Raw genomic sequence first — 27,939 nt, 5'->3', positions numbered from 1 at the left:
GTGGACTGATAAGGTACGCCGGACGTTGTGACCGAGCGGTTCTAGGCGCTTCAGCCCCGAACTGCGCTGCTGCTACGGTCGCAGGTTCGAATCCTGCCTCGGGGATGGATGTGTGTGATGTCCTTAGGTTAGTTAGGTTTAAGTAGTTCTAAGTCTAGGGGACTGATGATCTCAGATGTTAACCCCCATAGTGCGTAGAGCCATTTGAACCATTCTGATAAGGTAAGGTATGAGGAGGTTCTGTGTACAATCGGAGAGGAAAGGAATATGTGGAAAACATTGATAAGGAGAAGGAACAGGATGATGGGACATCTGTTAAGGCATCAGGAAATAACTTGCATGGTACTAGAGGGAGCTGAAGAGGGCAAAAACTGTAGAGGAAGACAGAGATTGGAATACATTCAGCAAGTAATTGAGGACGTAGGTTGCAAGTGCTATTCAAAGATGAAGAGGTTGGCACAGGAGAGAAATTCGTGGCGTGCCGCATCAAACCTGTCAGAAGATTGATGACTCAAAAAAAAAAAAAAAAAATCTAGGGGTATATTGGTACACAACACCGCCAACTCTTTCGCTATTATGGGCAGCTGTAGAGGCAGCATGGCGGGTATTTCTGCAGGGGACTTCTGATGACTCGTTGAATCCATCCCACGTCGAGTTGCTGGACTACTCCGGGCAAAAGGAGGTCAGACACGATATTGGAGTTATGGTTCTAATGGCTCTGAGCACTATGGGACTTAACATCTATGGTCATCAGTCCCCTAGAACTTACAACTACTTAAACCTAACTAAACTAAGGATATCACACACATCCATGCCCGAGGTAGGATTCGAACCTGCGACCGTAGCAGTCGCGCGGCTCCGGACTGAGCGCCTAGAACCGCTAGACCGCCGCGGCCGGCAATTGGAGTTATCCCATGACATGTCACCTTAGTGTTTTACTTGTCTCTGGCGGCAGGCGCAAATAGGAACGGATTATGATATGCCTGATGCGTAATATAGCGATTCTCCCTTGTAGTAGTCTGACGTGATCAACCGGAATCCTGACAACGAGTGTACCTCATAAATCTGGTCATTGCACGAGTCGATCAGCCGGGCAAACAGAACGCACAATGAGGCACCTTTCGAACCATGTAAAGTGCTGATATTGCTCTATCACACGAGTACTTGGTATCTCTCCTTCACAGTTATCGCTCAACACCTGAAGCTGTTGACACCTCCTACATGCCCTGTCAGGATTGGTAACAACACCTATCAACATCGCTACTGTTCTCTGTTGGTCGGTCCACCAGTTATGGAGAACTGCAACTCTAAACACTTACATACTCGCCGATGGTGTGTGCGTCTACGACGTTACACTGAAGTATGTCTATGTCTTGTAGGTTCTTTACTGCTTTTGTACCTTCGTATAGTACAGGAAGATTCTACACAGAATAGGCGAAAGAACTTTCCCCTTTCTAACAGCCGTGTACCACAAGTCTCTAGAGGAACGGAAAGTTCCAAATGATTGGAAAAGAGCACAGGTAGTTCCAGTTTTCAAGAAGGGTCGTCGAGCAGATGCGCAATCGATCTGGCATCGATCTGTTGTAGAATTAAGAATATGTTTTGTGCTTGAGTATCATGTCATTTCTGGAAACCCAGAATCTACTCTGTAGGAATCAACATGGAAACGGAAACAGCGGACGTGTGAGACACAATTCGCTTAATTTTTTTCATGAGACCCTGAAAATATTAGATACAGGCTCCCAGGTAGATGCCATTTTCCGTGACTTCCGGAAGGCGTTCGATACAGTTCCGCACTGTCGCCTGATAAACAAAGTAAGAGCCTACGGAATATCAGACCCGCTGTGTAGCTGGATTGAAGAGCTTTGAGCAAACAGAACACAGCATGTTGTTCTCAATGGAGAGACGTCTACAGACGTTAAAGTAGCCTCTGGCGTGCCACAGGGGAGTGTTACGGGCGAATACATAGAAAGAAGGATCCTTTATTGTATGATTATATGATAACGGAACAAACACTGGTAGCAGCTACTTTTGTAAATATCTGGGAATATGCGTACGGAACGATTTGAAGTGGAACGATCATATAAAAGTAATTGTTGGTAAGGCGGGTGCCAGGTTGAGATTAATTGGGAGAGTCCTTAGAAAATGTAGTGCATCAGCAAAGGAGGTGGCTTACAAAACACTCGTTCGACCTATACTTGAGTATTGCTCATCAGTTTGGGATCCGTACCAGGTCGGGTTGACAGAGGAGATAGAGAAGATCCAAAGAAATGGTTCAAATGGCTCTGAGCACTATGGGACTTAACTGCTCAGGTCATCAGTCCCCTAGAAGTTAGAACTTCTTAAACCTAACTAACCTAAGGACATCACACACATCCATGCCCGAGGCAGGATTCGAACCTGCGACCGTAGCGGTCGCGCGGCTCCACACTGTAGCGCCTAGAACCGCTCGGCCACGATCCAAAGAAGAGCGGCGCGTTTCGTCACAGGGTCATTTGGTAAGCGTCATAACGTTACGGAGATATTTAGCAAAGCCAAGTGGCAGACTCTGCAAGAGAGGCGCTCTGCATCGAGGTGTAGCTTGCTGTCCAGGTTTCGAGAGGGTGCGTTTCTGGATGAGGTATCGAACATGTTGCTTCCCCCTACTTATACCTCCGAGGAGATCACGAATGTAAAATTCGAGAGATTGGAGCGCGTACGGAGGCTTTCCGGCAGTCGTTCTTCCCGCGAACCATACGCGACTGGAACAGGAAAGGGAGGTAATGACAGTGGCACATAATGTGCCCTCCGCCACACACCGTTGGGTGTCTTGCGGAGTATAAATGTAGATGTAGATGCGAATACCGCACTCGCCCACTTATGAGTGAGTGCGTGCGTGCGTGTGTTGGCTTGCGTTGCGCCAGCTAATCGCTGTCCTTATTGACCAGGAAGGTGTGAAACTAACGCCCTCGGGTGCCAACCGGGCCGCATTATGAGCGCAATATCGACGCAGGGTCGGTCTCTTTTACTGCGGCACACCGGCCGCTGGCCGCACGCCCTGTAATCAGCGGTGACAGAATTACGCGCGCAATATCGGCCGCGAGCCGAGCGCTAATTTGTAATCATCGGCCGTTTAACGCCCACAACCACCCCACGCAAGCTTTCATTTGCCGGTCTCCTTAAACGGTAGTGGCAGTCCGCACGCAAAAAGTGAAAGCAGCGATGAGCTTGTAAATAGTTAATACCAATGCCCACACATATGAAATTGGAGGCTGGATTGATGACTTACAAGGGGAGGCCGCCAATTGTGAAATTCAGATTCGGTTCATACTGCTCATAATAAAAGCTAATGGCCAGAGGTGTAATGTGGCAAAGCACCAAGATGCACTTCTCAGCCGTTGTCGAGAAAATCGACAGTTAAAAGAAGCCGTTGCGGTGAATACTCTATACGATTAATAATTTTCTACAGCGTCGTGGCGCAGCGGTAAGCGCTCGGGTTCGTAATCCGAAGGTCGCCGGATCGAATCTCGCGCCATTCAACCTTTTTTTTTTTAGTGTTTGTTTTTTGTGATTCAAATGTGTATGTACACACACACACACACACACACACACACACACACACACACACACACACACACACACACACATATATATATATATATATATATATATATATATATATATATATATATATATATATAATTCCCGGCAATCGGTTGCAACAATTATGCATATAATAAGTTGTTGAAAGTCGTTTGTCGTGGAAAAACTGGCGACTTCGAACATCATTATGTTTTCCGCATTCAGAGTTGTATTTCACAAATGTTATTAGTTGTCTTCATAATGTTTACCACGTATAGTTAACGCAAGACGTAGAAACGATATTCCGAAACGAATACGTATAGCGTCAGTCAAACTTTCGAATTAGAATAGAGACCCGACGAACACAAATTTGCTGTGGCAGGTATGAAATACACTCCTGGAAATTGAAATAAGAACACCGTGAATTCATTGTCCCAGGAAGGGGAAACTTTATTGACACATTCCTGGGGTCAGATACATCACATGATCACACTGACAGAACCACAGGAACATAGACACAGGCAACAGAGCATGCACAATGTCGGCACTAGTACAGTGTACATCCACCTTTCGCAGCAATGCAGGCTGCTATTCTTCCATGGAGACGATCGTAGAGATGCTGGATGTAGTCCTGAGGAACGGCTTGCCATGCCATTTCCACCTGGCGCCTCAGTTGGACCAGCGTTCGTGCTGGACGTGCAGACCGCGTGAGACGACGCTTCATCCAGTCCCAAACATGCTCAATGGGGGACAGATCCGGAGATCTTGCTGGCCAGGGTAGTTGACTTACACCTTCTAGAGCACGTTGGGTGGCACGGGATACATGCGGACGTGCATTGTCCTGTTGGAACAGCAAGTTCCCTTGCCGGTCTAGGAATGGTAGAACGATGGGTTCGATGACAGTTTGGATGTACCGTGCACTATTCAGTGTCCCCTCGACGATCACCAGTGGTGTACGGCCAGTGTAGGAGATCGCTCCCCACACCATGATGCCGGGTGTTGGCCCTGTGTGCCTCGGTCGTATGCAGTCCTGATTGTGGCGCTCACCTGCACGGCGCCAAACACGCATACGACCATCGTTGGCACCAAGGCAGAAGCGACTCTCATCGCTGAAGACGACACGTCTCCATTCGTCCCTCCATTCACGCCTGTCGCTACACCACTGGAGGCGGGCTGCACGATGTTGGGGCGTGAGCGGAAGACAGCCTAACGGTGTGCGGGACCGTAGCCCAGCTTCATGGAGACGGTTGCGAATGGTCCTCGCCGATACCCCAGGAGCAACAGTGTCCCTAATTTGCTGGGAAGTGGCGGTGCGGTCCCCTACGGCACTGCGTAGGATCCTACGGTCTTGGCGTGCATCCGTGCGTCGCTGCGGTCCGGTCCCAGGCCGACGGGCACGTGCACCTTCCGCCGACCACTGGCGACAACATCGATGTACTGTGGAGACCTCACGCCCCACGTGTTGAGCAATTCGGCGGTACGTCCACCCGGCCTCCCGCATGCCCACTATACGCCCTCGCTCAAAGTCCGTCAACTGCACATACGGTTCACGTCCACGCTGTCGCGGCATGCTACCAGTGTTAAAGACTGCGATGGAGCTCCGTATGCCACGGCAAACTGGCTGACACTGACGGCGGCGGTGCACAAATGCTGCGCAGCTAGCGCCATTCGACGGCCAACACCGCGGTTCCTGGTGTGTCCGCTGTGCCGTGCGTGTGATCATTGCTTGTACAGCCCTCTCGCAGTGTCCGGAGCAAGTATGGTGGGTCTGACACACCGGTGTCAATGTGTTCTTTTTTCCATTTCCAGGAGTGTATAAGCTCCGTTACTCGCTCGTTACACTTGAAGGACAGATGTTGAATGGGCCGAAACGAGCCGCCGCATAACAGCGTAGGTGCCTGCTAACTTCGAAAGAAGGTAGATGCGGTCCGTAGCGCAACTTATAACATCGTCGAAAATCAGTGCGGACGTGAGAGCTTTGGTACACCCTTTTAAACAAACGGAAAAATGGAGAGCGATCCGCTTTCACCAACATGCATAAGCAATTCATTAATAGTTTATGTGTGTGTGTGTGTGTGTCTGTGTGTGTGTACATACACATTTGAGTTGCAAAAAACAAATACTAAAAAAAAAAGTTGAATGGTGCGAGATTCGATCCGACGACCTTCGGATTACGAACCCGAGCGCTTACCGCTGCGCCACGACGCTGTAGAAATTTATTAATCGTAGAGAGTATTTCACCGCAACGGTTTCTTTTAACTGTCGATTTTCTCGACAACGGCTGAGAAGTGCATCTTGGTGCTTTGCCACATTACACCTCTGGCCATGAGCTTTTATTATGAGCAGTATGAATCGAATCTGAATTTCACAATTGGCGACCTCCCCTTGTTAGTGACGGTCCTGCCACAGCAAAGCGGCAGATTTGTTATTCTTCGCAAGTGCGAATTCGCTGGAGACGATCCTAATGCGATTTTGGAGCTATCAGTATGACTGGCATTAAGCCGTGATTTAAGGCATGTTTCTATGCCTAGCATCAGCGGTATAGACACGGTGTTTCAACCGAAAAGAAAGGGGCGATATTAACTGAATACTGTGAAGGACCAGCGATCGCTTCCCACGGCTATTGCATGACGTATGCAGTGCAGGGAGAGTAGTAAATATTTTATGAGTTGGTGGTAAAGGCTATTTCGAATAAAACATTCCACATAACGTGTGTACAATTTTTACTGGACACGATGATACGGCCGGTCTGGTGTAGTTACCGGGTGATCAAAAAGTCACGGAATAATGTAGAGAGGTACAAACTGACACACATGCTTGGAATGACATGGGGTTTTATAAGACCCAAAAAATACAAAAGTTTAAAAAATGTCCGACAGATGGCGCTTCACCTGATCAGAATAGCAATAATCAGCATAACAAAGTAAGACAAAGCAAAAATGATGTTCTTTACAGGAAATGCTCAATATGTCCACCATCATTCCTCGAACAATAGCTATAGTCGAGGAATAATGTTGTGAACAGCACTGTAAAGCATGTCCGGAGTTATGGTGAGGCATTGGCGTCGGACGTTGTCTTTCAGCATCCCTACAGATGTCGGTCGATCACGATACACTTGCGACTTCAGGTAACCCCAACGCCAATAATCGCACGGACTGAGGTCTGGGGACCTGGCAGGCCAAGCATGACGAAAGTGGCGGCTGAGCACACGATCATCACCAAACGACGCGCGCAAGAGATCTTTCACGCGTCTAGCAATACGGGGTGGAGCGCCATCCTGCATAAACATCGTACGTTCCAGCAGGTGTTTATCAGCCAGCGTGGGGATGATGCGATTCTGTAACATATCGGCGTACCTCTCACCCGTCACGGTAGCAGTTTTGCTGTCCATCGCCATCTGTCGGATATATTGTGACCTTTTTTTCGGTTCTAATGAAACCCCATGTCATTATAAGCATGTGTGTCAATTTTTACCTCTCTATCTACATTATTCCGTGGTTTATTGCGTTTTCAAAGTTATACTGACTTTTTGATCATCCGGTATAATAAACTCGCCGCGCTCTTCTGTTCCAAATCGGCTGCTGCAAATTAAAAATATTTTGTTCGTCATAATCTAAGTTCTACGTAATAACAGTTGGTTCTGACGTAACATCACACACACTTTCGACCACTACTGAAAATTGGTTTGAAAGTATCCGTCGTTTTTCATACCAAAACCTTTTACTTATATTTACTTTACCAGATTTCTTCGTGAGATTAAGGTTATCGAATTTGGTTTCTCTTTTAGAAATCAACCCCAGGTTCACTAACATGTAATGGAAGTCAGAACCACCTCTTATTCGCAGCGACATAACAAATATTGTGGGGAATGGCATTCATCAAAACCTGAAATGAGAACACAGCTCATCTTAATTGCGAGGCTTTTAGCAAAAGCCGTTGAAGTAATCGAAGCAGGAGATCGAAATACCTGGACAACTAGTTTCACGTAAAAGATGACGTATCAGTTATCATTTATTAATTAAAACATATCAGTAATTAGCACATTATCTTGCCTAGACGAAATCCAATTACCGTTTTGAAACCCTCTAATCAACTGATCAAACGAAATCATTTGATTTATATTGTCATGCCTCAACCACAGTGAAGCTCAAATCCGCAGTCAGGGTCGTCAATGAAGTTCAACACTATTACGGGCACTAACATAAAGCCAGAACTGACTTCCTCGACGAAAAGTGCAGCTGTTTATACAAATATCGAATAATCCAGAATGCTGTTGTTTATACAAACAGTCAATATTCCAGAATGTACAAACATTACAAATACAAGATACGAGGAAGTAAGGTCCGATAGGTCATGAAATGGAAATGACAGTGAAATGACAGTGAAAATCCGATGAAGCTTTGTGCAAATGTTTCGAGCAGTGTCTCCGTATGCCTGTCGATCGTGTCACGTAGCGCTTTTCAGTTCTGTACAAGCAGTGAGCATGTTAAAGGTATCTAGAAAATAGTGTTTCTCGCCAGGTATGGGTGCCCGTTACGAGATTTCGCCTGCCGCCGTTGGATAACCAGCTGCAGCAGCAAGTCGTATACTCCTAGCTCACGCATTTGTTACATAGTTCAATTCTTAATTTATTTGCGTGTTTTTGGTACTTGCATTGTTTAATTCATAAATTTCGGGCGTATTATAGTATTTGAGAGTTGTAGCATCGCGTTTTAGTACCTGAATAGTGTAAATTCGCGTAGTCGTCTGTCATCTGTTTTTGTTTTGAACGGCCAGTGTCGGTTGGTCACAGTCAGTGTGCTCCCTGCCGCCGTTGGATAAGCAGCTGCAGCAGCAAGTCGTATACTCCTAGCTCACTCATTTGTTACATAGTTTAATTCTTAATTTCTTTGCGTGTTTTTGGTACTTGCATTGTTTAATTCATAAATTTCGGGCATATTATAGTATTTGAGAGTTTTAGCATCGCGTTTTAGTACCTGAATAGTGTAAAATCGCGTAGTCTCCTTCCGCCGCCGAGCAGTGTGTCAGCAGTGCACAAGTGGCAGCATTACTGCATTTACAAGGCAATCTTGTATTTTAATAACCGTTTAAATTTTGTGTCGATTTGTTTGCGCTCTCTGTAGATTAGTTCAGACGTTCTTTGCACAACAGTTTTTAGCATGGATAGGGACTGCATCTGCTGTGTTCGGATGCAGGCTGAGTTGGCATCCCTTCGCTCCCAGCTTCAGGCAGTGTTGGCTTCGGTCACACAGCTTGAGGCTGTTGCCAATGGGCATCACTGTGAGGGTCCGGATGGGGGTTTGTCAGGGACGGCCAGCTCGTCCCACGCATCCCCCGATCGGACTAAGACTGTGGTTGCCCGGGATACTGCCCGCATTGAGGCTAATCCCTCACCTGTGGTAGAGTGGGAGGTCGTCTCAAGGTGTGGCAGGGTGCAAAAGACATTCCGGAGGGCTGAACGGAAGGCCTCTCCAGTTTGTCTGACGAACTGGTTTCAGGCTCTGTCTCAGGATGATACTGATCTTCGGCCTGACATGGCTGCTTGTCCTGTTCCAGAGGTTGCCCCTCAGTCTGCAAGATCCGGGCGGTCGCAGAGGGTGGGCTTACTGGTAGTTGAGAGCTCCAACGTCGGGCGCGTAATGGGGCCCCTTAGGGAAATGGCAGCAAGGGAGGGAAGAAAACCAAAGTGCACTCCGTGTGCATACCGGGGGGAGTCATTCCAGATGTGGAAAGGGTCCTTCCGGATGCCATGAAGGGTACAGGGTGCACCCATCTGCAGGTGGTCGTTCATGTCGGCACCAATGATGTGTGTCGCTATGGATCGGAGGAAATCCTCTCTGGCTTCGGGCGGCTATCTGATTTGGTGAAGACTGCCAGTCTCGCTAGCGGGATGAAAGCAGAGCTCACCATCTGCAGCATCGTCGACAGGACTGACTGCGGACCTTTGGTACAGAGCCGAGTGGAGGGTCTGAATCAGAGGCTGAGACGGTTCTGCGACCGTGTGGGCTGCAGATTCCTCGACTTGCGCCATAGGGTGGTGGGGTTTCGGGTTCCGCTGGATAGGTCAGGAGTCCACTACACGCAACAAGCGGCTACACGGGTAGCAGGGGTTGTGTGGCGTGGGCTGGGCGGTTTTTTAGGTTAGATGGCCTCGGGCAAGTACAGAAAGGGCAACAGCCTCAACGGGTGCGGGACAAAGTCAGGACATGCGGGGACCAAGCAGCAGTCAGTATTGTAATTGTAAACTGTCGAAGCTGCGTTGGTAAAGTACAGGAACTTCAAGCGCTGATAGAAAGCACCGAAGCTGAAATCGTTATAGGTACAGAAAGCTGGCTGAAGCCAGAGATAAATTCTGCCGAAATTTTTACAAAGGTACAGACGGTGTTTAGAAAGGATAGATAGCATGCATCCGGTGGTGGAGTGTTCGTCGCTGTTAGTAGTAGTTTATCCTGTAGTGAAGTAGAAGTGGATAGTTCCTGTGAATTATTATGGGTGGAGGTTACACTCAACCACCGAGCTAGGTTAATAATTGGCTCCTTTTACCGACCCCCCGACTCAGCAGCATTAGTGGCAGAACAACTGAGAGAAAATTTGGAATACATTTCACATAAATTTTCTCAGCATGTTATAGTCTTAGGTGGAGATTTCAATTTACCAGATATAGTCAGGGACACTCAGATGTTTAGGACGGGTGGTAGGGACAGAGCATCGAGTGACATTATACTGAGTGCACTATCCGAAAATTACCTCGAGCAATTAAACAGAGAACCGACTCGTGGAGATAACATCTTGGACCTACTGATAACAAACAGACCCGAACTTTTCGACTCTGTAAGTGCAGAACAGGGAATCAGTGATCATAAGGCCGTTGCAGCATCCCTGAATATGGAAGTTAATAGGAATATAAAAAAAGGGAGGAAGGTTTATCTGTTTAGTAAGAGTAATAGAAGGCAGATTTCAGACTACCTAACAGATCAAAACGAAAATTTCTGTTCCGACACCGACAATGTTGAGTGTTTATGGAAAAAGTTCAAGGCAATCGTAAAATGCGTTTTAGACAGGTACGTGCCGAGTAAAACTGTGAGGGACGGGAAAAACCTACCGTGGTACAACAACAAAGTTAGGAAAATACTGCGAAAGCAAAGAGAGCTTCACTCCAAGTTTAAACGCAGCCAAAACCTCTCAGACAAACAGAAGCTAAACGATGTCAAAGTTAGCGTAAGGAGTGCTATGCGTGAAGCGTTCAGTGAATTCGAAAGTAAAATACTAGGTACCGACTTGACAGAGAATCCTAGGAAGTTCTGGTCTTACATTAAATCAGTAAGTGGCTCGAAACAGCATGTCCAGACACTCCGGGATGATGATGGCATTGAAACACAGGATGACAAGCGTAAAGCTGAAGTACTAAACACCTTTTTCCAAAGCTGTTTCACAGAGGAAGACCGCACTGCAGTTCCTTCCCTAAATCCTCGCACAAACGAAAAAATGGCTGACATCGAAATAAGTGTCCAAGGAATAGAAAAGTAACTGGAATCACTCAACAGAGGAAAGTCCACTGGACCTGACGAGATACCAATTCGATTCTACACAGAGTACGCGAAAGAACTTGCCCCCTTCTAACAGCCGTGTACCGCAAGTCTCTAGAGGAACGGAAGGTTCCAAATGATTGGAAAAGAGCACAGGTAGTCCCAGTCTTCAAGAAGGGTCGTCGAGCAGATGCGCAAAACTATAGACCTATATCTCTGACGTCGATCTGTTGTAGAATTGTAGAACATGTTTTTTGCTCGAGTATCATGTCGTTTTTGGAAACCCAGAATCTACTATGTAGGAATCAACATGGATTCCGGAAACAGCGATCGTGTGAGACCCAACTCGCTTTATTTGTTCATGAGACCCAGAAAATATTAGATACAGGCTCCCAGGTAGATGCTGTTTTCCTTGACTTCCGGAAGGCGTTCGATACAGTTCCGCACTGTCGCCTGATAAACAAAGTAAGAGCCTACGGAATATCAGATCAGCTGTGTGGCTGGATTGAAGAGTTTTTAGCAAACAGAACACAGCATGTTGTTATCAATGGAGAGACGTCTACAGACGTTAAAGTAACCTCTGGCGTGCCACAGGGGAGTGTTATGGGACCATTGCTTTTCACAATATATATAAATGACCTAGTAGATAGTGTAGGAAGTTCCATGCGGCTTTTCGCGGATGACGCTGTAGTATACAGAGAAGTTGCAGCATTAGAAAATTGTAGCGAAATGCAGGAAGATCTGCAGCGGATAGGCACTTGGAGCAGGGAGTGGCAACTGACCCTTAACATAGACAAATGTAATGTATTGCGAATACATAGAAAGAAGGATCCTTTATTGTATGATTATATGATAGCGGAACAAACACTGGTAGCAGTTACTTCTGTAAAATATCTGGGAGTATGCGTGCGGAACGATTTGAAGTGGAATGATCATATAAAATTAATTGTTGGTAAGGCGGGTACCAGGTTGAGACTCATTGGGAGAGTCCTTAGAAAATGTAGTCCATCAACAAAGGAGGTGGCTTACAAAACACTCGTTCGACCTATACTTGAGAATTGCTCATCAGTGTGGGATCCGTACCAGATCGGGTTGACGGAGGAGATAGAGAAGATCCAAAGAAGAGCGGCGCGTTTCGTCACAGGGTTATTTGGTAACCGTGATAGCGTTACGGAGATGTTTAACAAACTCAAGTGGCAGACTCTACAAGAGAGGCGCTCTGCATCGCGGTGTAGCTTGCTCGCCAGGTTTCGAGAGGGTGAGTTTCTGGATGAGGTATCGAATATATTGCTTCCCCCTACTTATACCTCCCGAGGAGATCACGAATGTAAAATTAGATAGATTAGAGCGCGCACCGAGGCTTTCAGACAGTCGTTCTTCCCGCGAACCATACGCGACTGGAACAGGAAAGGGAGGTAATGACAGTGGCACGTAAAGCGCCCTCCGCCACACACCGCTGGGTGGCTTGCGGAGTATAAATGTAGATGTAGATTTCAAGCAACGCACCATAACATGTCATGCATTTTCTTCTTCAGGACAATTCTTGGCTGCACTCTGCAGGAACAATGGGGAAGGTCCTGCAGCGTTGTGGATGGAAAGTCATCACCTACAATACAGCTCGAACGTGCTGATGTTCATCTTTACGGCTGGCTATGAAAATAACATTTTGACACAGACAACGAACTGAAGAACAGCGTAGAGAAGTGCCAGGAAGCTGCCTTCTAAGACGAGTCTACAGCTCGTGGTCTAGTGGCTAGCGTTGCTAGCTCTGGACCACGGGGTCCTGGGTTCGAATCCCTGCCGGGTTGGGGATTTTCTCTGCCCGGGGACTGGGTGTTTGTGTTGTCCTCATCATTCCATCATCATTAGGGAGAGCGTCTAGTTTCAAATGGTTCTGAGCACTATGGGACTTAACATCTATGGTCATCAGTCCCCTAGAACTTAGAACTACTTAAACCTAACTAACCTAAGGACAGCACACAACACCCAGTCATCACGAGGCAGAGAAAATCCCTGACCCCGCCGGGAATCGAACCCGGGAACCCGGGCGTGGGAAGCGAGAACGCTACCGCACGACCACGAGCTGCGGACGGAGAGCGTCTAGATTGGATTGTGTACAGATCGGGAATTTGTACGGGCGCTGATGACCGCGTAGTTGAGCGTCCCACAAACCAGACATCATCTTCATCATCTACAACGAGAGTATTAGAAAGTTCGTACAACGCTACTCCAAATGTCTAAATCGGTGCGGCATCTATGTACAGAAGTAGCTGTGGTTTCCACTTCGCGACAGGTCGGACCTTACTTTCCGATTATCTCTCATGTTTCAACAACCTTTCAGAAATGATAAATCCTTAATAACAAATAATTGCTGGTGTTCGGATTTGACGGCCCATACAAGACTCCCAGCGACCATAACTGGAAGCTATAAACTCAATAAATTATTAACTGTAAAACTTCATGTGCCCACGCGAATTGTATACGGTTGTGAAGACACTCTTGGACTCTTAGCAACAAATAATCCTGAGATAATAACGAGCATCAAAACGGATACACAAGATTAGTGAACACAGGGTTGTCGTAGCGAGACTGAATACTGCAACCCACAAATCCTCCAAAAAGAAAAGAAAAATATACCTATTCAAAAAAGCAGATAAAAATTCACTTTACGACTTCCTGAGAGACAATCTCCACTCCTTCCAAATTAACAATGTAAGTGTGGACCAAATGTGGCTTGAATTCAACGAAATAGTAGCGGCAACAATTGAGAGATTTATACCAAATAAATTAACAAACAACGGAGCTGATCCTCCCTGGTATACAAAACGGATCAGAACACTGTTGCAGAAACAACGAAAAAAACATGCCAAATTTAAACGAACGGAAAATTTGCATGACTGACGATCTTTTACAGAAGCTCGAAATTTAGCGTGGACTACAGCTCGAAATGCTTACAATAATTTTCACAACGAAACATTGTCCCGAAACCTGGCAGAAAATCCAAAGAGGTTCTGGTTGTACGTGAAGTATGCTAGCGGCAAACCACAATGCCTTCACTGCCCGATAGCAATGGAGATACTGTCGAAGACAGTGCTGCCAAAGCAGAATTACTAAACACAGCCTTCCGACATGCCTTCACAAAAGAAGACGAAGGCCGGCCGGTGTGGCCGTGCGGTTCTAGGCGCTTCAGTCTGGAACCGCGTGACCGCTACGGTCGCAGGTTTGAATCCTGCCTCGGGCATGGATGTGTGTGATGTCCTTAGGTTAGTTAGGTTTAAGTAGTTCTAAGTTCTAGGGGACTGATGACCACAGATGTTAAGTCCCATAGTGCTCAGAACCATTTGAACCATTTTTTGCAGAAGACGAAGTAAATATTCCAGAATTCGAGTCGAGAACAGCTGCCAATATGAGTAACGCAGAAGTACATATCCTCGGAGCACTGGAGCAACATAAATTACCTAACAAAAGCAAGTCTCTTGGTCCAGACTGTATACCAGTTAGGTTCCTTTCAGAGTATGCTGATAAAATAGCTCCATACTTAACTATCGTATACAATCGTTCGCTCGACGAAAGATCCGTACCCAAAGACTGGAAAGCTGTACAGGTAACACCAGACAACAGTTGCTGTCACGTCTTCGTATGAAGCATTTGTATAACGATTGGAATTCACGATATCCAGCGTTTTATGGCACTATACGATAAGTTCGTTTATTTGGATAAAAGCGTATGGGGTCTGAAAATGGCAAAATGAATTGCGGAAACTGGTTGCTTATAGAATAAAATATAATATCTTAAAGTATACGGCTGTTGGTGAAGTTTCTTGACATTAAAAAGTACTTACCAGCCGATGTCCCCTGGCCGTGATGGGCCAACAGAGATTAAAACAGAAAATGATAGGAGCATATGCTGAAACCATATTCCAATTAATTTGTGTGGAATGAGCAAAGGGTAAACGCAAAGACTCTGAAAACCACTGTTTTTTGAGAGAGGATGGGTGTTGTGGCAACTCTATTCGGAGAGAAGTATAAGATCTTAAGAATCCATAGTATCTTTCCTTTTTTGACTTTCTTATAGTAAGGCCTATACTTGTCGTGATGGCGTGATTCTCCTTTTCTGTAAGCGTAGACCAATAATCAGCCAGATTCACCGGTTTTTCTCTAAATCTACTTATTTATATATCTACATACGTAAGCCACAGCACAGTAGCAAGTAGCGAAAGGTATATCGTACCAAAATTATCAATTAGCTGCCCTATTCCATTCACGTGGTAAGAGAAGGAAAAATAGCTGTCAGTATGCGGAGTAATCTCACTTGTATTATTCGCGTTATTTATATTACGGCTACCCGGAACCCAGTCCCGATTGCAGGTTGCCTATCTAACGGCGAGGTGACAAAAACTTGATTTTCAAAATTTCGTCTAATTACTGACCGAATTTAAAATTTAAAATGTTTTCATAATATATTCATTCAGAAGTATAATCATGTTTTAATGGTTTAACACAGTAAGCCAAGGATTCGAGATCGCACTTTTTCTTGAGGCAGCTTGACTGTTTGACGATGCGCACTAAACGGACTTCATTCATCCAGTATTGGAGAAAGAGTGCACTTCGTCACTCTCAACAAACTTTACACACAATTTAAAACCCTTACGAAACTTTTCCTTGCTGACACCACCCCTGAAGTGATGAAAGGGAAGACGTTTATTGGCTCGAATGGCTCTGAGCACTATGGAACTTAACTTCTAAGGTCATCAGTCCCATAGAACTCAGAACTACTTAAACCTAACTAACCTAAGGACATCACAAACATCCAGGCCGAGGCAGGATTCGAGCCTGCGACCTAACTGTCATGCGGTTCCAGACTGTAGCGCCTAGAACCGCTCGGCCACACCGAAGTTTATTGTTCAATAAATTTTGACTACTCATGCAGCCAAGCTTCGTCTGTCATAATTTATTACTTCTTTATTATAGACTCTTTTTCGCAACACAGTTTGCAGACAGGATTCACATATATCAATGACTGCACCTGCGAAATTATATCACAGTACGACACATAGTTGAGGAGATGTGATGTCATAAACATTTACGTGTATAACTTTATGTCGTCTATTTTGAACTGTTATAAGGAACTCCGACTGTTTACGCCAATAAAAATTCAAATAAAACAAATAGTCAGCTGTACCTGTACACGCCATCCAAGCTCTGTTTGACTAAATGCCCAGGCGTATCAAGTTCGTTATTACGGCCAGAGGTGGTTGTTCTGGGTACTGACTGCTCAGGATCTATGCACCCAAATTGCGTGAAAATGTAATCACATGTCAGTTCTAGTATAATATATTTGTCCAATGAATACCCGTTTATCATCTGCATTTATTCTTGGTGTAGCAATTTTAATGGCCAGTAGTGTGTTTGCAACAGTAATACTTTTAAAATGTTATTGTAACATTTTATAATTTTTGTAATTGTTATATGTATCTGTGGTCCACAATGTAAGCTAGTAATGAATGATTTCCGAGACAAGGCACGATATCTTTAAATGGTTGTAGTCTTTGGTTTGTTTATGTTATTACATGTTCCGTGAAAAAAATTAAGTTAAATATTTATGACGATCAGCAGGGTTTTGTGCACTAGAACAGATTGTAACTAGCTCTATCAACGTTTGAAGTTTATGATCTTCACGCAACATTACGCTAACAAGCGCCACTTATACTTCTGCGTAGCAAAACGAAATCACAACAAACAACTGGCTCCATCTAGCTAGAAAATATATAACACGATATCATTCTTCCACCAGAAACTGAGAGTGTAAACTCTCGAAACGCGTCGTGGGATTAAATAAGAGAGTTTATTTGAATTTTTATTTAGATGTGTAAAAAATTAGCTTTGCTTAAAACTGCGCACAGTAAAACTTCAACGTTAGGCACGATGTTTTAATTTATTACTTCCTTACTGCTACCTCTACTCGTAACTCATTTTGCACACTGTATCGACACATATCACGGGTTGTGCCTCCAAAATTGTCCGTCTGATCGGCTCCTTTCTCTCCCACCGTCCTTCCTACATCACCATCCATAACACAGATTCCTACACCTTTTTCCCATCCGCCGGTGTGCCCCAAGGCTCCATCCTCTCCCCCCTTCTGTACCTTTTGTACACGGCGGACATGCCGCCGCGGTCACCCCCGTCCACCTTCTCCAGTTTGCCGATGACACCGCCTTCCTTGCCCTTGCCCCCACCCTGCAGCGCTCCCAACACCTTCTCCAATCCCATCTTGACCGGTTCACCGCTTGGTGCAACCAGTGGTTGCTCAAGGTCAATCCCTCCAAAACCCAGGCGATCATTGTAGGCAAAACCACCCCTTCCTTCCGCCTCCTTGATTTCTATCTCACCATCTATGGCCGTCCTATCGCCCTCACTCCCACCCTTATGTACCTTGGCGTCACCCTCGACCGTCGCCTCTCCTGGACTCCCCATCTCCGGACAATCCAAGCCAAGGCACGCTCCCGTCTCCTCAAGCTCCTTTCCGGCCGTACGTGGGGTCTCGACCCCTCCACCATCCTCCACACCTATAAATCCCTCATCCGCCTTATCCTTTGTTACGCCCATCCGGCCTGGATCTCCGCCCCCCCCCCCCTACCTTTTATAAATCCCTCCAAATCCTTGAACGCCATGTTCTCCGCCTCACCTATCGCATCCGTCTCCCCTCCACCACACGGATCCTGTATGATCTCATCCCCTTCCCCCACCTCCTCCTTTTCCTTGAAAGGATACAGATCGTGTACACCTCCCGCAAACTCGATCCTCCTCACCCGCTTGTCTCACCCATCCTCTCCCACCCCCGCCCGCTGCCGCACCTGTATTCCCACGTCCCACCCGGTCTCCATCTCTTCACCCTCCTTACCCTCTCCCAAGGTGGCTTCCGCCTGCTCCCTCTCCCTGATGATGCCCTCCTCCCCTCCATCTGCCCCTCCTACCAACTTTGATCCTCCCTCCCTCTTCCTGTTTTTGCTCCTTTGGGCACCCTTCCACCCTTCTCTCCCTCTTCCCTCCCTCCTCCATTTCTCCCCACTCCTCCCCTCTGCTTCCCCTCCCCTGTCCCTCTCCTCCCCCCCCCCCCCATTTCCTCAGCCATTGGCATCTTTGTTCTCCCCTCTCCCCCACCTCACCCTTATTCCCCTCTTGGCAGATCCCCGGACTCGCACACGCTAAGTGAACATTCGCGCGCCGGAGATCATCGCCATCAGTGTCTCGTGTGTGCCGTCGTGTTTAGTGTTCAGTGTTCACCGTCACACTCCATCGTTCACCTGTGCCATCGCCATCTTCAGTGTTAGTGCGTCGTGACAACAGTTTGTAGTGTGGATTATCGTCGAGTGTGAACGGCTCCGTGTTTGTCTTTATGTGTCTACTGTTTTCTTACCCACCGTTATGTAACTTATGTGTATTCTTTCTGTTGTTTTCTCCTTGTCTATTCTATGGCTGAAGAGCAGCGTAGAATGCTGCTGACAGCCTGCCTGTTGTCCAGGTTTTAAAATAACAATAAAGAAAAAAAAAACTCCAAAATTATATCACTTTAGTACGACACATAGTTCGGGAATGGACTTTTTTTTCTTTTCTTTTCTTTTTTTTTTTAAAGCGTCGGGGGTGGGGTTACCGGGTCCCTAGTTAAATGAGTGACGAACTCTCTCCAAAAGAGAAAGGAAGCACGATCATGATGATTAAGAACTTGTTGGAAACATAGTGCAGTATAGAAATGACACATTTTGCACGGGCCAGGGTGAGATCATCGATTAAATATCACAGAAAGCAGTTAAGTAATGATCTTATTACAAGCGAAAGCTAGTTCGTTTAGCTGCCGCACTTAGTGACACCAGTACCTATCACTGGATAAAATATATGTTCAGTTCATAAAATGGTGTCACTGTTTACTTGTCCTAAACTATCTTACGTTGTAACTTCTTTGTGACGACATGATAGCTTGATTTGGTTCAAATGGCTCTGAGCACTATGCGACTTAACTTCTGAGGTCTTCAGTCGCCTAGAACTTAGAACTAATTAAACCTAACTAACCTAAGGACATCACACACATCCATGCCCGAGGCAGGATTCGAACCTGCGACCGTAGCGGTCGCTCGGTTCCAGACTGTAGCGTCCAGAACCGCACGGCCACTCCGGCCGGCGATAGCATGATTTACCTGCGTCCGAGCATAAGAGGTGTCTCGTAACTGCCTTACTATCCCCACACCATGAAAACCGCACTCGCACCATCCTGTAGGGATGTCGGCTGTCCGCAGCTCGTGCGGTAGCGGTAGCGTTCTCGCTACCCGCGCCCGGGTTCCCGGGTTCGATTCCCGGCGGGATCAGGGATTTTCTCTGCCTCGTGATGACTGGATGTTGTGTGATGCCCTTAGGTTAGTTAGGTTTAATTAGTTCTAAGTTCTAGGGGACTGATGACCATAGATGTTAAGTCCCATAGTGCTGAGAGCCATTTGAACCATTTGGATGTCGGCTGCCGCCGACGCTACAGCCAGAGATACCAACATTGGCCAATGAATAGGCTAACAATGAATAGGCCGACATTTGCTGCAAGGATTTGGCTACTTATTTTACGCATGCGCAAGTGGCGCTTTGCTCTTACCGTGTTCCCCAACGCTCTGACAATGGACGTATCATGGTACGACCATAGTACTGTAAAGTTCACACAGGATATGGCGGACGACGTACAGTGACCATTTTTCATAAAAGCCGCTGGGCGAGTTCATTCGTTTGTTCGGAAAGGTAGGCCAACAGCGTCGGCGATGACAGAACTGAGGGGCACCCCTTGCAAATTTCCAGAACTCTTCTGCAGAAATTATTCACTAAAAAATTTAATTTTAGTGTTAGTTACAGCTTTATATGTTAGCTTCATGGCGATGTGACATCATTTCGTTAATGATCGTAGTTATTGTGATATTTGCTTGGAAGTAAGACACTGCGCGAAATTCGAAAAAAGTTTGCAATTAAAAATAGGGGTCACCATTATTTTGCGTTTGGTGTATATTACATAACGTTTCTACATATGAAATTTAGCTAACACATTGCATTTTTTAAGGCTTGGATCAGGCTCTCTACATGCCGCCAAGATCGAGGAAACTGATATGACATAGTGCCAGCGATATAGACACAGTGAAACATTGACAACATTCCCCATATTTAATAAAAGGTTTGAGATATAGAAATGATAGAATACAAAGGCGAGAGTATTTTTCCATATGGTTATTACCAAAATTTTATTATCTACAATGTTATTCCACTAACTACAGCCTTTTTCGATGAAAGGATGTAACTCTTAAGGGACATCTATAGCTGGTGAAAGGAGAAATACTGTGGTTAGATGGTTCAAATGGCTCTGAGCACTATGGGACTTGAAGATCTGAGGTCATCAGTCCCCTAGAACTACATAAACTTAACTAACCCAAGGACATCACACACATTCATGCCCGAAGCAGGATTCGAACCTGCGACCGTAGCGGTTGCGCGGTTCCAGATTGAAGCTCCTAGAACCGCTCGGCCATGCCGGCCGGCCTTGTGTGTTGCGTATCCTGATCTAGCGCCATCATTCGAGAAAGTACCAGGTTTCTCCAGCAGTACGGAACTGGAACTTCCACGCTGTGATCTGAAAAGAAGATCCTTCCTAAACGCAATACGAACAACGACTGCAAGTTAATAATGTTTGAAGTGTTTACTGCTAGTATATAGGCCGTGAAGTGCACAGTGACATGTACTTCGATGACTACAGTGTTATTTTCGACTGTTTACCATCTCATAAACTTAGCTTACGAAAATGCCCAAGGAGGAGGAGTAGATTAGCGTTTAAAGTCCCATCAACAACGAGGACATTAGAGAGGGAGCATAAGCTCGGATTGTGGAAAGATGGGGAAGGAAATAGGCCGTGCCCTTTCAAAGGAACCATCCCGGCACTCGCCTGAAGCGATTTAGGGAACTCACGAAAAACCTAAATCTGGATGGCCGGACGCGGGTTCCAACCGTCGCCCTCCCGAATGCGAGCCCAGTGTGCTGACCACTGCCCCACCTCGCTCGGTGAAAATGCCCTAGGATGGAAAGAGAAAATGTCACTTTTCGGATGATTACACGAAAGAGTGTTTTTTTTGTCAATAAAGTGAAACATCCCCTTAGAAAATTATAAATTACTGTCCTGATAAACCTCTACGTTATTTGATTTTCAAACAGCTGAGCAAAACTAAACGTACTCAGACATTTCTCTCTTTACTTATTCTGATCAACACTAAACTGATACACAATATTTTTAGCGCAACGCAATCTGACTTCCAATAATCCCTACAAAAGAATGGCCCTGACTAACAATAACCTATACCTTTCATGAATCACTTACCTCACAAAAATCTTCGTTACTCAAACTACTGCAATAAGGCGTGCGCCAATACTGCCAGCTAAATAAAAGATTCTAACTACTGAAGGCACTAACCTCTGATAGACATAGTTAGCAAATGATAGATTTTGATAGAGAACAAACAATGTATCTACCTTATAATGTTCAAAAGAGTTCATGATATCCAGTATTACAAATTTACTCTTTCTGATGGGCACACGTCCAGATCGTCCGCTCTCAAAATTCTGCCATCTCTCTCCCCACATCCACCACTGCTGGCGGCTCACCTCCAACTGCACAACGCTACGCGCTGTTTGCATCCAACTGCCCAACACTACAATAGCAGATATTCCAACAATGCAAACCAGCCACAGACTGCACACAGCACAGTCAGTAATTTTCATACAGAGCGCTATGTGGCGTTACCAACATAAAAGCCTAAACAGCCTACTTACAAGAGGACGTACGGATCAGGAAGCGTTGTGTGAGATTTGTAGCTGTTTCATCTCAGCAACTCACAGAGGCAAGCCATATGCGAGGCATCACATTTCTACGAAGAATCATACAAATAGATTCGCCGTAGCATCGGCATGAAAGCCTATTTCTACATCCACGATTATAAGAGACACCCAGGAAGAATTGCCCGGTGCTGCTGCAGAACTATTATAATGACAGACTATGAAGTTGTCAAACATCATCAATCCTTCAGTTCTCTTGACTATACCGGAAAACTGAATGCCGCAACGTATCCTGACTCCAAAGTCGCCGCAAAGCAGTCTACAGCTAGGACCAAAGCCACAACGATTGCTAAAATACTCTCGCGCCGCACTTATTTCTGCACCCCCATCTCAGAGTATCCCGACGAGGTCCCAGCTGAATATGGTAATCCTACTCGGAGGCAGTCCACTACACACCTTTCGGACACTATTGGCGCGGAAAGCGGAAAAATCACATATTCCAGCGCATACCTAAACCTAAGTATATTTTATCATTACTATTGTTCTGTAGCTGTATATAGCTGGCAGTTCATCTGTCCCGATGGTTTTCTTAGCATTTCTGCTCTTCGAAATATGACGGTACCGTCAGAGGTGGAGTTCGAATTGACTTTTTACTATGGGGAAAGTAAGCTATCTAGCCTAGCAGCGCCCAAAGTGTTGCAGACTTTCTTGCAACGAAACAGTTCGCCTCGCAGTCACTTTTGAGGGTCGCAGCCTGCAGCCTGCCACGGACTACACACGAGTCCACGTCTCCCACCCTCCACGGCATTCCCCTTCCCTCTCAGCGCGCTGTAGGGCCCGGAAGGGTTCAGACGTCGCGCGCGCCCCTTTTGGCGTCGCCACCTTGCAACACTGCACCACCACGGTCAGCACTGCAGAATCGGAGCTCTGCTGCATTTTGTAGTACTCCTTCAGCCTGGGCGGGTCACTGGGATCATTCACGACTGTTGGATCAAAAGTGCTACAGTGGTCGTCACGAAAGAAGGCAGGTCATCTCTGTCACCTGCATTATTGCCAGTTGGTGATGATTTCAAATATTAGGAAAAAATTTCCAAAAAATATCAGATATCTTTACTTTTAATCAAGAATACGATGAAGTACTTTCCAAAAGAAAATTCTTTTTTGCGAAAAAAGTAAAAAGAGGTTTGAAAGAAATATATTTTTTTACTTCAGTCTCAGGGGAAAGTCAGAAACACTTACATATTCGTAGTCAGAAAACATAGAAACATTCTCAAAATTTATAAATGCGTATGATACATATTTTACGGTGAAAACGTAAAACTATTCAGGGATAAAAAGTAAAAATACCGTCTCCTGTGTAATGAAAATCTTCGTCGCTGATTAATTTACGTTCTGTTTGACGTTGTAGAAATTTCCAGCGAGAAAACTGTTAAGAAAAGTATAAAATTAATTTTGGTAACATCTGAGACTTCATTACCGTATACTATCACTTACGAACGCGATTTATTTATGAGAGAGTAAACACGTGACCCAACGCAGCGAGCAAGTCCTATCCGCCTTCAGGATTCTGGTTCCAACGGCTCGCCTTAATAGGACCTAGAAAAAAACACAAAGAGCGAAACTCGTCTAGCTTGAAGGGGGAAACCAGATGGCGCTATGGTTGGCCCGCGAGATGACGCTGCCATAGGTTAAACGGATATCAACTGCGTTTTCTAAATAGGAACCCCCATTTTTATTACATATTCGTGTAGTACGTAAAGATATATGAATGTTTTAGTTGGACCATTTTTTTCGCTTTGTGATAAATGGCGATGTAATAGTCAGAAACAAATGGCTCACAATTTCAGACGAACAGTTAGTAACAGGTTGGTTTTTTAAATTGAAATACAGAACGTAGGTATGTTTCAACATTTTATTTCGGTTGTTCCAATGTGATACATGTACCTTTGTGAACTTATCATTTCTGAGAACGCATGCTGTTACAGCGTGATTACCTGTAAATACCACATTAATGCAATAAATGCTCAAAATAATGTCCGTCAACCTCAATGCATTTGGCAATACGTGTAACGATATTTCTCTCAACAGCGAGTAGTTCGCCTCCCGTAATGTTCGCACATGCATTAACAATGCGCTGACGCATTAATTTAAAAAACCTACCTCTTACCAACTGTTCGTCTGAAATTGTGAGCCATTTGTTTGTGACTATTACAGCGCCATCTATCACAAAGTGAAAAAAGTGGTCCAACTAAAAAATTCATATTTCTTTACGTACTACACGAATATATAATAAAAATGGGCGTTCCTATTTAAAAAATGCAATTGATATCCGTTTGACCTATGGCAGCGCCATCTCGCGGGCCAGCCACAGCGCCATCTGGTTTCCCCCTTCAAGCTAGACGAGTTTCGTTCTTTGTAGTTTTTTCGTTTGACGCTTATTTCAAGAGATATTTGGCCCGGTCACGATCAATGGACCACCCTGTAACAGAATGTCTGTCACTGCATCCATCACCCTAAACACCAGTTACACTATACAGATGCAGAGCCAATGTGTAGGTACTTTCAGGCTACTATTTCCCTCGGAACCTTCCCAAATATTTTTGCTTGTATGATTTTGCGAAACTCCAGTTCAGATAAACCACTGGCCTTTTGTCCCTCGTATACTATAAATGCACAATGCACAAAGCTGTCCCTCTTGGAGAGACAATATCCCATCGTTTCACACGAAATTTGTCTGTTGTTACATTTTCTGAATTTAAACCCGATGTTTTTCAGAAGGCGGATGACTGGCGGTTCTGAGCCCTCATGCTGAATTTTGTATTGTAGTTGGATACGAACGTTGCTGGCAACAGAATACTGTCCTCTATTATAGTATTCTGACATTGTCTTCTATACCACATGTTTATTAAAATCGTCCGTTTGAGTAAACGTACTTTCCACTTTATATCCCTTTCGTGGCGAATCGAAGACAGCACTCGGAGCTACAGCTTCTGAAGTTAAGGCAATCCTAACACATTACACTGTTCTTGGTGGGACTCCATGTACTTCAGTCGTCAATTTTTATGTTCGGGCAAAGTCTTGCTCCGTAATGAGCAAGTCTGTTGAAATCTGTAGGATATCAGATATTACATATTTACAGTGGCTTGATTTTTCACATTCATCATAAACGCGGCAAAAGATATTTTGAAGCGATTTTGCGACTTCTTTAGGATTCATATGTTTCTGGTTAAGAAGACAATGATCTTATTTCCGCGAATTAAAGTGAATGGGACGAGTCACGTTTCAAATTGTATCGAGCAGATGAACGTGTACGGTTATGGAGACAAACTCATGGAATACATGCACACTGCACTGTTCAAGCTGGTGGAGGCTCTGTATTGGTGTGCAGTTGGATTTACATGGGATCCCTGATACGTCCAGATACGACTCTAACAGGTGACACGTACGTAAGCCTCCTGTATAATCACCTGCATCCATTCATGTCCACTGTGCATTACGGCGGACTTGGGCAATTCCAACAGGACAGTGCGACACCTCACACGTCCAGAATCGTTACAGAGTGGTTCCAGGAACACTCTTCTGAATTTAAACACTTCCGTTGGCCACCAGACTCCCCAGACACAAACATTATGGAGCATATCTGAAAAGTGTCAAAGCTTCTCATGTTTATAATTAAAAAAGATAATTGCTTTTAAAATCGGTCATTAGTTTATTGCAATATATGAAGTGTGATGGAGGTGAATTATTGTGTCATTAAGCATCGCTAAAGGGCTATTATTCTTCTCTTTGCAAACTTGGTACACTTTGTGCATGAAAGGAATTCTTCTGATGCATTCCTAACTGGGAAGCCCGGCGACCAGGTGGACACAGGTAGTGCGCCTATGTCGGCACGCTTCACAGAGGGCAGGCCCCAAGAGGATTAGCGACAGGCGAAGACGCTGCATTCTGCAACACGCTGCCAAGGGAAGCCGTGGACATTCGCACGTGTGCCCGAGGCAGCGGAAATTACGAACTTCGAGCGAAAGACAGTTTTGTCACGATTCTAGGTAACGCGGACAGAGCGGCGAGTGGAATAGCAACAGCACGACTTGGGTGTCCAAGAATCTCAAATGGCCCGGGGAATTTTGGCCGTTTCCCGCGAGCTGGGAACATAGCGGCAATACTCAAAGGAAGATGTCTTGGTTTCTTGCCCCCCTTCTAACAGCTGTGTACCGCAAGTCTCTAGAGGAACGGAAGGTTCCAAATGATTGGAAAAGAGCACAGGTAGTTCCAGTCTTCAAGAAGGGTCGTCGAGCAGATGCGCAAAACTATAGACCTATATCTCTGACGTCGATCTGTTGTAGAATTTTAGAACATGTTTTTTGCTCGAGTATCATGTCGTTTTTGGAAACCCAGAATCTACTATGTAGGAATCAACATGGATTCCGGAAACAGCGATCGTGTGAGACCCAACTCGCTTTATTTGTTCATGAGACCCAGAAAACATTAGATACAGGCTCCCAGGTAGATTCCATTTTCCTTGACTTCCGGAAGGCGTTCGATACAGTTCCGCACTGTCGCCTGATAACCAAAGTAAGAGCCTACGGAATATCAGACCCACTGTGTGGCTGGATTGAAGAGTTTTTAGCAAACAGAACACAGCATGTTGTTTTCAATGGAGAGACGTCTACAGACGTTAAAGTAACCTCTGGCGTGCCACAGGGGAGTGTTATGGGACCATTGCTTTTCACAATATATATAAATGACCTAGTAGATAGTGTCGGAAGTTCCATGCGGCTTCTCGCGGATGATGCTGTAATATACAGAGAAGTTGCAGCATTAGAAAATTGTAGCGAAATGCAGGAAGATCTGCAGCGGATAGGCACTTGGTGCAGGGAGTGGCAACTGACCCTTAACATAGACAAATGTAATGTATTGCGAATACATAGAAAGAAGGATCCTTTATTGTATGATTATATGATAGCAGAACAAACACTGGTAGCAGTTACTTCTGTAAAATATCTGGGAATATGCGTGCGGAACGATTTGAAGTGGAATGATCATATAAAATTAATTGTTGGTAAGGCGGGTACCAGGTTGAGATTCATTGGGAGAGTCCTTAGAAAATGTAGTCCATCAACAAAGGAGGTGGCTTACAAAACACTCGTTCGACCTATACTTGAGTATTGCGCATCAGTGTGGGATCCGTACCAGATCGGGTTGACGGAGGAGATAGAGAAGATCCAAAGAAGAGCGGCGCGTCTCGTCACAGGGTTATTTGGTTAGCGTGATAGCGTTACGGAGATGTTTAACAAACTCAAGTGGCAGACTTTGCAAGAGAGGCGCTCTGCATCGCGGTGTAGCTTGCTCGCCAGGTTTCGAGAGGGTGTGTTTCTGGATGAGGTATCGAATATATTGCTTCCCCCTACTTATACCTCCCGAGGAGATCACGAATGTAAAATTAGAGAGATTAGAGCGCGCACGGAGGCTTTCAGACAGTCGTTCTTCCCGCGAACCATACGCGACTGGAACAGGAAAGGGAGGTAATGACTGTGGCACGTAAAGTGCCCTCCACCACACACCGTTGGGTGGCTAGCGGAGTATAAATGTAGATGTAGATGTAGATGTATTTGTATACTTCGTCTCACACAGGGTATCGCTCTCTTTTCCTCGCGGAATGCGACGGCAAGGAGGGAGGAAATTTTGAAAGGGGCCTCTTCATTGGCAAGAATCTAATGTTCGCTTTGAAAAATAGTACGAGCTACGTAATTTGCGGAAGGGCGGAGACAAGACGCTGGAGGGGAGCGGCTCTCTCTCTCCAGGGTCGAGGAGCGCACTAGTATTTGCATTCCCAATATTGCTTCTGAGGAGGCAGGAGTTCACTCTTGACTGCTCCCGATAAGTCGCAAGGATTCTCTTATCGCTTGTCATGAGACAATGCACTTTGCATTCGTCGCAAACAGCGTAGAGAGCAAAGTTTGTTAGATCCAAGTAAGCGAGCTTCACTCACTGTGCGCGTTATCAAGAGC

This window comes from Schistocerca cancellata, chromosome 7 (assembly GCF_023864275.1).
Source record: "Schistocerca cancellata isolate TAMUIC-IGC-003103 chromosome 7, iqSchCanc2.1, whole genome shotgun sequence".
NCBI lineage: Eukaryota > Metazoa > Arthropoda > Insecta > Orthoptera > Acrididae > Schistocerca > Schistocerca cancellata.
The sequence above is the reverse complement of the archived record's forward strand: the minus strand, read 5'-3'. Positions refer to the sequence as shown.